Source organism: Anomaloglossus baeobatrachus, chromosome 1 (assembly GCF_048569485.1).
Source record: "Anomaloglossus baeobatrachus isolate aAnoBae1 chromosome 1, aAnoBae1.hap1, whole genome shotgun sequence".
In the NCBI taxonomy this organism is placed as follows: Eukaryota; Metazoa; Chordata; class Amphibia; order Anura; family Aromobatidae; genus Anomaloglossus; species Anomaloglossus baeobatrachus.
The window spans coordinates 877204319-877216871 of NC_134353.1; the positions used below are offsets into that span (position 1 = coordinate 877204319).

Genomic DNA, 12553 nt, shown 5'->3' on the forward strand with positions numbered 1-12553 from the left:
ACCAGCACCAGCACCAGCCTCTTGTGACTCACTCCACCGCTGCATCACTGCCCGGTAAGTTACATTCACTTTGTAAGACGCACCCCTATTTTCCCCACAATTTTGGGGTAAAAAAAGTGCGTCTTATAAAGCGAAAAATACGGTACCTCTTTTAGAGACCATGAAACAAACATCACTGTGGAAATCATGAGACTGTAGTTGTGTACAATGCCTGCTATTGCTTTCTTCGTGTATTAGTTGCATATTGATTATCGCCCATCATACGCTATGAGAAGCGTATAATTAAGAACTCGTGACGTCACTGGTGTTATTAGTCCTAACTGGATCAAACTGTTTACTGAATCTGTTAATTGTTGTTAACATGATCGTGAAAGATATATAACAAAATATTGGTACATGTGATACTCACGTGTCATCCTTAATAAGGAGAACCGCGGGTTCGCCGGTAAACGACAACTCTAAATGCGAACTAAAAAGATAAACAGGATTGTTAATGTGAAAATTGCATAGGGAACAGAATTTATTTGCCAATGTTCTTTCAATTCTGAACAGTGTGTAATGTGTCTGTAAATAACCTAAATCATTACATATTGATCCAGATGTTCTATAGGAGCAGCCAGGCGACGTATCGAGCAGGAACACAGTAAATAATGCTCAGTAACTGCGTGCAATAAGAGTGCTACATATTCCTATTGAAATAGCAGCGACAATAACATTATCATTATTTATCAAATAAATATCATCAAATAAACTGACAAACTGCCCCAAGGCCTTTCCCTAAGGATGGAGGGTTCAAATATGTAATTTTAAGGGAAGGTGTGAGAATTTTTTTTTTAGAATTTTTGGACTTTATGTAAGAAAAAGTTAATTTATTAGTGTATAAAATAATATGATGTCAAAGTTTTTTTGGAACTTTTTAAACTTGCCACTGGGGGACTTTTGGGTTTTCATTGGCTGTAAATAAACACTTGAAATAGATCACTCTGTGTGTAATGACTCTATGTAATATATAGGAATAGATCCCTCTGTGTGTAATGGCTATGTAATATATAGGAATAGATCCCTCTGTGTGTAATGACTCTGTAATATATAGAAATAGATCACTCTGTGTATAATGACTCTATGTAATCTATAGGAATAGATCCCTCTGTGTGTAATGACTCTATATAATATATAGAAATCGATCCCTCTGTGTGTAATCACTATATAATATATAGGAATAGATCCCGCTGTGTGTAATGACTCTATGTAATATATATTAATAGATCCCTCTGTGTGTAATAACTCTATATAATATATAGGAATAGATCACTGTGTGTAATGACTATATAATATATAGAAATAGATCCCTCTGTGTTTAATGACTCTATATAATATATTCGTTTCCCTTTTTGTATTAAATTACTGAAATGAATTAACTTTTAAATGATACTCTAATTTATTGAGATGCACTTGTAGCTTTGCAGCTCTGCAACTGAGTAGTTCTGGTTGCTCCTGGTGTCGGGAACAGCTAATCAGTGGGGGTGCCAGGTGTCGAACTCTAGCCGATTCAACATTGATGGCCTATCCTAAAGGCCTTTTTGACACATCAGTGAAAAACACACAAAGTTTTCACTGATGTGTTAAAGACACATATGGCCATCCATGTGCCGTGATTTTGGCACACGTGTGTTCTCTTTGTGCTATCCGTGATAGCACATGGAGATCAGCACTTATACTCACCTGTCCACACGCCTGCTGTCCGTGGTGCTGATGTCTCTGGCTCTCCTGTCTCTGGTCGTTGCTGTCTCACTGCTGCTTTTGGGTTGCGGTGCACTGAATATTCATAAGCATAATTAGCTGGCCTGTAAGCAGCGGCCGGGGACAGCATTGCTGGAGACAAGTGAGTATAAAAACAATTTTATTACAAAGATACATGTTTTCTCCGGTATGTGTTACACAGATTACATCAGTGTGTGGTCCGTGTGACATCAGTGCTGCTGAAGAAAAGTGGACATGTCTCCATGTGGAACACACGGACACACATGTGTGCTGCATGGAAACACGGTCAGTGAGAAATCACTGATGTGTGCACCGACTTATTGATTTTAATGGGTCTGCGTATGTCTGTGATTCTGGTACATATAAACACAGTAAAATGCGTACCAGAATCACTGACATGTGAAGGAGGCCAAAGAGAGAGAAACTGGGGCCGGATAGCCAGCTGATCTTCCAGACAGGAACACTGGCTAAACAAAAGGATTAGCTGACCGCTGTGATGGAGGTACTCACTCAGCTTCCTGGTTGAGGTAGAAACAGGAACGCTTTCATTTAAAAGTTCAGTAGGTTTATTACGCCTTCATAAACTGCTCCAGCAGTGCATAAACAAAACAACCCTTTCCAGTATAAAGTCCCAAACAGAACACCTTTGGGCCTTTCCGGCTTTTCCACAAGGAACCGGACACTTCCTTTCTCTCCACAAATCCAAAAATAATTTAGAGTTCCAGCCTATTATAATTGGATGCAGTAAGGCCTGGTCTACACCAACGTCATGGGCCCCAAAGCATCTTCCTGGGCAGTCTGCGACTGTACTGGCCCCAAAAAGGATTGCACTAACTGGACCATTGCTGCCTCCTCAAGATGCTCCACTAGCTCCCGCAATTGCAGTCACAAGATGCTCCTGCTGTTTCCACTGGACCTCCAGGCACCTCCAGGTGTCGGTTGCCTGCCGCTGCTGCTCCCGCTACTGTTGCTGGGCCTCCTGGTACCTTTGGCTGCTGCTGCTGCCGGTGACACTGGACCTCCTTGCATTTCGAGCTGCCGATTCCCTGCTGCTGCTGCACACCGACCTGCTCCATTTCATCTGAATGTGCTGCTCATTCATGGGTATTTAGCTCCCACAGCTCCACCTGGATCGATGCCCGCATTCTCCACCAATTGTGGTGAAGGTACTCACTCAGCTTGCTTGTTGAGGTAGCAACAGGAACACTTTTTCATTTAAAAGTTCAGCAGATTTATTACTCCACAGAAGCAAAACAACCCTTTTCAGCATAAAGTCCCAAACAGAACACAAAAAGTCCAAGATCCCACAGGAGATGTTCCAATCTCCTCACACAGAGTCTGTCAGGGTACAGCACCTATCACACAGACTGCTCTTCACCCACTCTGCCGTGTGCCAAACAACAGTCTCCATTTTACAAAAAAGAGACAAACTCATGGGCGGAGATATGTGGATAGCCAGACCCGTCCATATCTCTAGCTATCCGTAAACCTTTTCCTGGAATGCCCTAATACACTTAGAGCAAATATCCAGGTTCACACCAGTTTCTTGATAAATACCCTCCGCCATGTTACACCGGTCAAACAGAGAAGCTGCTTAGCAGACCAATCAATGGATGGGTTGGACAGCAAAGCAGTGGTCTCAGCTATTATACTCTCTAGCTACTCTCATCTGCACTTTGTATCCCAACACATGTCATGACCTAGCATGTGATGATGATGCAGTTTAGAAGCAAAGTTTCTATCCACTTGGGTAAAAATATATTGCTCCACAAAATCTCAAATGCACTCATCTAGAAATGTACACATATAATTAGTTCTAATCCCTTAATGACCCTGTTCACTTTAGAGTCTTGTCATGTATCCACAACCCTGTTATTTCCATAGAAAAGTTAGAAATGAGTTGTGAAAGCATGAAACAGATTGACAACGTTAAGCGTAAAATTTGTGAAAACTGGAAATGTACAATGTGTTTCTTCACATAAAACTCTATGTATGTATCAAAATCATGCTAAGATCTTTTGTGTTAAGAATGGAAGGACACAACTACCAACTAACTATATTGTCATTATGTAGTTGACAAACTGCATATTATCGTAAGTCATTGATGCAGTTCTGTACGTACCATTGATAGTTTAATTATATAGTACTGTGCATTATAAAGGCCACTCACTAAATCAAGGCTCGTGGGAGGTGGCTGGCACACAAATTTACTACAAATCCTGGCTTCCGTCATTGGGCACACATATCAGAGGGGTATTGGAAACAACAGAAGTTTTTTCACAGTTGCTCGCTATCATTTTTCACAGATAACACGGATATGGAAAATTTGGGCTTATAAAAATAGTTTCAAATGCAGTGACTAATTCTTATGTTTTCTTATGCCCTGATTTAAAACAAAACAAAAAAAAAAAAAAAAAAAACACTTCTATTTTTAACGATCAAGTCTGGATTTTGCATGAAATGGTTGCAAAATTACGTATAAACGAGATGAACAAGAAAAACCTTTATTTTGGCCAAAAATGGGCATAATAATATATATATAAATGTATTGAAAATTAATTCTTCAACTTTACTGGAAATTAATTCTTCCGCCTTTTCCTTTTCTTCTGTGTCCCAGACTATTCTGAGGTAAAAGTCTGTGTGTTCTCTAACTTCCCTCATGCTGCCCCCATCTTCCTGATGACTCACTAATGCTGGGGAAGTCCCATTGCAATGGTGACCACCCCTAACCTAGTTCCAGTGGCTGGCTATTAAGCTGTTTGTTGTGTAAGTGATGAACAACAGTGGTTAACCTCTTCTTTACCCGGGATGAGTACTGCACCTTAAGTGAGATGCAATACCCTGTAGCGACTGAAGTCTCAGGTGGCGCTATATTCCCCCACAGCGAATCGCAGCACTCTCGGGCTGCAACAAAATATACATGGTACAACGCAAAATTTTGTTAGGAAGAAAAACAAATGAACGATCTTCCCTTTATGGGAGGCAGTTTCACTTCAAAAGTTGCAAACATAATAACTCCTATACATCCTATAAAATCCTTATACATTTTACACTCAAAGCATAGAAAAGCAGTAGAGAAAAGAACAGCAAACGATCATGGAAAAGTAGCATACCAATACTCTGTATCTGTACATTAATAACATGAAAATTCTTATCACATATAAAACAGGCAAACATTTTCAATAAAACTTGTCATCAGCAGCGGCAGGTGCAAAAGGAACGGTACACCTTTTCCACCAAGTGCAACATGGAATACATTAGCATTAATACAATATGAGGGACCTGCCACCCCCAACGTAGGCTCTGTGCATGTGGCAGCGCATTCTTGACCACGCTTCATTGCTTGGGCACGCACGACAGGTTTTGAGTCCTGTGGTCATGCCAATTTTGGTAGGGTGAACAACCGGTGCTAATTATTTACAAAGGTAATCCTGGCCACGCATAGCCCAGTGGCCCAGATGTCCAGTTTGTCAAGCAGAGGAAAAAAAAAAACGTTCAGTACTTTCTACAAATGCTACTAGGTCTGTTAATTATATACACCTCCTTAATACTTTCATATTTACATGCCTCTCTGTTGCGCTTCATGCGCACAATTCCGCAGCCGAGGGCACTCCAGGCATCCAGGGTTGGGGACAAGATGTCAGCCGGTCTCAGTGCGGGCCGCGTCGCCGGAGTTGCTTTTGGACAACCAGGTGAGCACATCGCTTTTACCCTGTGCCTCAGGTTCCTCTGGTCGTCGCTCGCCATGGCTCGCACCTATTCCGTCCTTTCCACTATCCCAGCCTTTCCTGCTTCCTGGGGAGGCGGGGCTCCCGGCTCTATTGGTGAGTGTCGTTTTTTCTTAGTCGCTGTAGGGGGCGGGCACGGCTTTTCGCAGCACACTACAATCCCACCCACGAAGGGCGGGTGCCCCTAGTCTTTTTGGGTACACATGGCGCTTGGTTTTTTTTTCGTTTTTTTTTTCAATGGACGCCAGTGTACAGTCCAGTCCGTTAAGCGCACAGTACCTGCAGCCTCAGGCATGAAATCCTTTTCTCCATAAACGTTTCACACAGTCCATAAACATACAGTCAGTTAGGCGCACAGTACACGTTGTTGTGGGTACGGAATCCTGTTCGTGACACCAAGTGGAGAACCCCACAGGGCCTTGGGGAATACTCATGAGTGGGCCGGTGATAGTCAGGGGATGTCATGAGTAGCTCAGCCTGGTTTCGTGACCCTGAGGTATCCATGAAGGGATGGATGATGGTGGGGAGATAAGGATGAAGGGGTTTAGAATGTTGGGAGTAGTTGTCTCGTGACGCCACCTGTGGTGTGCGGCCAGGGATTAGCCGCTGCTGCGGGTGCTGTCCTCTGGGGCTTATGGTGTCGCAGCTCAGATGGTTAGGCTCACCACAGGTAAAACCAGGCCCCAGGAGAGGATGATGGGGATGGCGGTTCAAGGTCTTTTACTCACTGTTAAGTCGTCACCCTCGGAGTGCTGATTTCCGCCGTGATGGACCCCAGCCGATCCCGGGTAGTTCAGAGGCCACACCGGTGTTGTGGAGTGTGAGACCTTCCTTCTTGCATTCTCTAGTGTGGATCCCCATAGTGTGAAGCTGCTTGGGGTCCCCAGTGTCCTTGGGCTTAGTTCCCGCCCCATTCGCAGGGAGCACAAATCAATTATGGGCCTGACCGTGGTCTTGACTCCTGACTCTATATTCTGCTGTGCCCCGGGATGTCTGTGGTGGGCAATGGGACATGAAATCCCCCTTTCCAGCAGATTCTGATGGCACAACGTGGAGTGTACACCACCCTAGGGCTCTGCACCCTAAACTGCGCTGGTGCTGAGGGAGCTATTGAACACTACCTCCAGCTACCGTGTTGCTCCTGTGTCTCACTAACTCCGCTAGTCATCTCCTGCTTCTTCCAGTCGGGCCAGCCCTAACTGTGGAATCTCTAAAGCACTCTCCTCAGCGGCCGTGTTCTTCTGTGTCCCAGACTATTCTGAGGTAAAAGTCTGTGTGTCCTCTAACTTTCCTCATGCTGCCCCAAACTTCCTGATGACTCACTAGTGCTGGGGAAGACATGCTGCTATGGTGACCACCCCTAACCCAGTTCCAGTGGCTGGCTACTAAGCTGTTTGTTGTGTAAGTGATGAACAACAGTGGTTAACCTCTTCTTTACCCGGGATGAGTACTGCACCTTAAGTGAGATGCAATACCCTGTAGCGACTGAAGTCTCAGGTGGCGCTATATTCCCCCACAGCGAATCGCAGCACTCTCGGGCTGCAACAAAATATACATGGTACAACGCAAAATTTTGTTAGGAAGAAAAACAAATGAACGATCTTCCCTTTATGGGAGGCAGTTTCACTTCAAAAGTTGCAAACATAATAACTCCTATACATCCTATAAAATCCTTATACATTTTACACTCAAAGCATAGAAAAGCAGTAGAGAAAAGAACAGCAAACGATCATGGAAAAGTAGCATACCAATACTCTGTATCTGTACATTAATAACATGAAAATTCTTATCACATATAAAACAGGCAAACATTTTCAATAAAACTTGTCATCAGCAGCGGCAGGTGCAAAAGGAACGGTACACCTTTTCCACCAAGTGCAACATGGAATACATTAGCATTAATACAATATGAGGGACCTGCCACCCCCAACGTAGGCTCTGTGCATGTGGCAGCGCATTCTTGACCACGCTTCATTGCTTGGGCACGCACGACAGGTTTTGAGTCCTGTGGTCATGCCAATTTTGGTAGGGTGAACAACCGGTGCTAATTATTTACAAAGGTAATCCTGGCCACGCATAGCCCAGTGGCCCAGATGTCCAGTTTGTCAAGCAGAGGAAAAAAAAAAACGTTCAGTACTTTCTACAAATGCTACTAGGTCTGTTAATTATATACACCTCCTTAATACTTTCATATTTACATGCCTCTCTGTTGCGCTTCATGCGCACAATTCCGCAGCCGAGGGCACTCCAGGCATCCAGGGTTGGGGACAAGATGTCAGCCGGTCTCAGTGCGGGCCGCGTCGCCGGAGTTGCTTTTGGACAACCAGGTGAGCACATCGCTTTTACCCTGTGCCTCAGGTTCCTCTGGTCGTCGCTCGCCATGGCTCGCACCTATTCCGTCCTTTCCACTATCCCAGCCTTTCCTGCTTCCTGGGGAGGCGGGGCTCCCGGCTCTATTGGTGAGTGTCGTTTTTTCTTAGTCGCTGTAGGGGGCGGGCACGGCTTTTCGCAGCACACTACAATCCCACCCACGAAGGGCGGGTGCCCCTAGTCTTTTTGGGTACACATGGCGCTTGGTTTTTTTTTCGTTTTTTTTTTCAATGGACGCCAGTGTACAGTCCAGTCCGTTAAGCGCACAGTACCTGCAGCCTCAGGCATGAAATCCTTTTCTCCATAAACGTTTCACACAGTCCATAAACATACAGTCAGTTAGGCGCACAGTACACGTTGTTGTGGGTACGGAATCCTGTTCGTGACACCAAGTGGAGAACCCCACAGGGCCTTGGGGAATACTCATGAGTGGGCCGGTGATAGTCAGGGGATGTCACGAGTAGCTCAGCCTGGTTTCGTGACCCTGAGGTATCCATGAAGGGATGGATGATGGTGGGGAGATAAGGATGAAGGGGTTTAGAATGTTGGGAGTAGTTGTCTCGTGACGCCACCTGTGGTGTGCGGCCAGGGATTAGCCGCTGCTGCGGGTGCTGTCCTCTGGGGCTTATGGTGTCGCAGCTCAGATGGTTAGGCTCACCACAGGTAAAACCAGGCCCCAGGAGAGGATGATGGGGATGGCGGTTCAAGGTCTTTTACTCACTGTTAAGTCGTCACCCTCGGAGTGCTGATTTCCGCCGTGATGGACCCCAGCCGATCCCGGGTAGTTCAGAGGCCACACCGGTGTTGTGGAGTGTGAGACCTTCCTTCTTGCATTCTCTAGTGTGGATCCCCATAGTGTGAAGCTGCTTGGGGTCCCCAGTGTCCTTGGGCTTAGTTCCCGCCCCATTCGCAGGGAGCACAAATCAATTATGGGCCTGACCGTGGTCTTGACTCCTGACTCTATATTCTCCTGTGCCCCGGGATGTCTGTGGTGGGCAATGGGACATGAAATCCCCCTTTCCAGCAGATTCTGATGGCACAACGTGGAGTGTACACCACCCTAGGGCTCTGCACCCTAAACTGCGCTGGTGCTGAGGGAGCTATTGAACACTACCTCCAGCTACCGTGTTGCTCCTGTGTCTCACTAACTCCGCTAGTCATCTCCTGCTTCTTCCAGTCGGGCCAGCCCTAACTGTGGAATCTCTAAAGCACTCTCCTCAGCGGCCGTGTTCTTCTGTGTCCCAGACTATTCTGAGGTAAAAGTCTGTGTGTCCTCTAACTTTCCTCATGCTGCCCCAAACTTCCTGATGACTCACTAGTGCTGGGGAAGACATGCTGCTATGGTGACCACCCCTAACCCAGTTCCAGTGGCTGGCTACTAAGCTGTTTGTTGTGTAAGTGATGAACAACAGTGGTTAACCTCTTCTTTACCCGGGATGAGTACTGCACCTTAAGTGAGATGCAATACCCTGTAGCAACTGAAGTTTCAGGGTCGCTACACTTGCACAAAAAATGACTTCCAAACTGATTCTCATATGATACATTGTCTTCACACTTGTCCACTACACTGTCAGCCCTTATGAACTATATTCACTGCACCTTCAACGTAATATAAAATATAATAATATAAAATATAAATAATATATACTACTAAGTGGGATGACACATGCTCCCAACAACAGGCCATACATATTTGTACTTAGGTCACAGATATGTAACAACTTCATTTCGTCTATGTTATATTTAGCTCTCTCTCTCAGTAGAGCAGAATCTTTAAAATTGACAGAATTACAGAAACTTGCAAGCAGTGAGAATGAAAACAGCTATATGCAAATTCATACTCTAATTATAGCTTTTCTCACTATTTAATGCAATGCTGGCACAAAGTTCTCTGTGAATAGACCATATATAGGGGCCGCCATAATCTCCTGAGATTTCTAATTTGTATTCTAAGCATATCTTGATAGATCCTAGATTGCGGGGATCTAAAAGAGCAGCCATTTCTGAAGTGATCCTTTTATAACAATCTACTTAGTTTATTTAGGCAAATCAGGTAAAAAAAACCAAAACCATAATGGCTATAAAGTAAAATATTGCAATGGCCATGCTACCACGGAAATGAATGCAATGTACATGTATACTTGTGACTTAAGGAGAATAGTGTTCCCCTGTGGTCCCCACATAGCTTCTCATTAGCCAGATCAGACACTCCCTACTTTGCCCTGATGACGGGCAAGCACCCCGAAATACCGTTTCTGCAAATTGGGATTCTGATCTGGCATAAATCCTAAGGGGTACTTTGCAAGTTACGACATCGCTACTGCGATGTTGTCAGGGTCAAATCGAAAGTGGCGCACATCCGGTGCCAGTAACAACGTCGTAACGTGTAAAGCCTAGATGCACCGATAAACGATCGCAAAAGCGTCGTAAATCGGTGATCTGTGTAGTGTCGGTCATTTTCATAATTTCGCTGCAGCGACAGGTACGATGTTGTTCCTCGTTCCTGCGGCAGCACACATCGCTGTGTGTGAAGCCGCAGGAGCGAGGAACTTCTCCTTACTTGCCTCCACTGGCTATGCGGAAGGAAGGAGGTGGGCGGGATGTTTAAGTCCCGCTCATCTCCGCCCCTCCGCTTCTATTGGCCGCCTGCCGTGTGATGTCACTGTGATGCCGCACGATCACTATGTGTGACGCCGCTGGAACGACAAACATCTCCTTACCTGCGTCCACCGGAAAAGGAGGAAGGAAGGAGGTGGGCGGGATGTTCCGGCCGCTCATCTCCTCCCCTCCTTTTCTATTGGGCGGCAGTTCAGTGACGCTGTTGTGACGTCGCTGTGATGCTGAACGAACCGCCCCCTTAGGAAGGAGGCGGGTCGCCGGCCAGAGCAACGTCGCGGGGCAGGTAAGTGCGTGTGAAGCTGCCGTAGCGATAATGTTCGCTACGGCAGCTATCACAAGATATCGCATGTGCGACGGCGGCGGGTACTATCACGCTCGCCATAGCTAGCATCGGCTAGCGATGTCGCAGTATACAAAGTACCCCTAAGTCATATGCAAATGATTGTTATAAATCCACTTTTGACTTTTAGGATTGCTACTTCCAATAGGTGGCGCTGCACTAGAGTTTGTCTCCTTTCCTGGAGAGACTATTTGGATAAAGGAGTTACATGACTCATTTGTTCCCAGAGGTTGCTCCTTGGTCCAACATTTTGAGCCCAATTCTTGGCGTAAAGCATCTTAAAATGTTACATTTTTGTGCAACTCGAAGTCGCACAAAAATGGTACAACTTTTGGTGTTTTTACAATGACCCCAGCTAGCTTTGTTAAAGCAGGGAAAACCATCAGTAAAATTCATCAAATTTGCTCAATGTAATTGGTCAGTTGTAAGGTGTGCCTATTTCATAAAGTGTCATGCACTTCTTAATGAATTAGGTGCACCTTACTGTATCGTTCCTGTTCATTAAGACTGGTGTGCAAAATGTCATGATGAATCTTGCCCTTAAAATACAAATCTAAGGATAATTAGTTGCACAGGATACACCTATAGCCTCTTATTTCAATTTTACAGATCAATCTAACTGGATGACCCATATGACCTTTCGGACCTTTGCTTCGTAAGCGGCCATCGAGAGTTCCAAGTACTAACTTAAGAATCCAGGGAAGGTGCAGAGTAAAATAAAGTAAACCAAAGTTATAATCTGCCAGGAGAAATACAAGACAAACAGGCTGTAATTCCAAGCAAAGTGCACTGTAGAAATACCTCCAGCTGTGAATGGAAGCCTGGAGAAGCCAAAAATAGCCACACCCCCTGGGTGATAGGGCAGACCAAATCACAGCACAGGAAACACCTGTTGGCAGAAAGGCAATGAACACACAAAGTGACCACACAGAGATAAAAAGTGTTCAGAACCAGGAAAGCAACAGAACCTGACTGTGGCTCAGTGGAGAGAGAAATAGACCACAGATTGCCGGATCAAATCCGAGGCATGACACATCAGAAACAAGGCTATCAAGGGAAGGTAATGAAGTTTCTTGGATATGTTTTTTAATCCAGGTAGAGAGTTCTAGAGAAGAAAAATCTGAGTATTGAACGTAATATTATACAGTGCCTACAAGTAGTATTCAGCCCCCTGCAGATTTAGCAGGTTTGATAAGATGCAAATAAGTTAGAGCCTGCAAACTTCAAACAAGAGCAGGATTTATTAACAGATGCATAAATCTTACAAACCAACAAGTTATGTTGCTCAGTTAAATTTTAATAAATTTTCAACATAAAAGTGTGGCTCAATTATTATTCAACCCCTAGGTTTAATATTTTGTGGAATAACCCTTGTTTGCAATTACAGCTAATAATCGTCTTTTATAAGACCTGATCAGGCCGGCACAGGTCTCTGGAGTTATCTTGGCCCACTCCTCCATGCAGATCTTCTCCAAGTTATCTAGGTTCTTTGGGTGTCTCATGTGGACTTTAATCTTGAGCTCCTTCCACAAGTTTTCAATTGGGTTAAGGTCAGGAGACTGACTAGGCCACTGCAACACCTTGATTTTTTCCCTCTTGAACCATGCCTTGGTTTTCTTGGCTGTGTGCTTTGGGTCGTTGTCTTGTTGGAAGATGAAATGACGACCCATCATTGATTTGATTTGATTGACGATCCTTGATTGAGGAGCGGAGGTTCTTGACCAAAATCTCCAGG

The 12553-nt window shown here is 44.8% G+C and overlaps 1 long non-coding RNA gene across 1 annotated transcript in view; it reads right to left on the bottom strand.

Annotated features, from left to right (window-relative positions):
* Nucleotides 1-408: 408 nt before the first annotated feature.
* LOC142301611 (uncharacterized) overlaps nucleotides 409-12553 on the bottom strand; it is a 69868-nt gene continuing 57723 nt past the window's right edge. Inside the window, exon 3 of the long non-coding RNA XR_012752845.1 lies at nucleotides 409-469. This is a non-coding gene — a long non-coding RNA (uncharacterized LOC142301611). The remainder of the gene's footprint in view (nucleotides 470-12553) is intronic.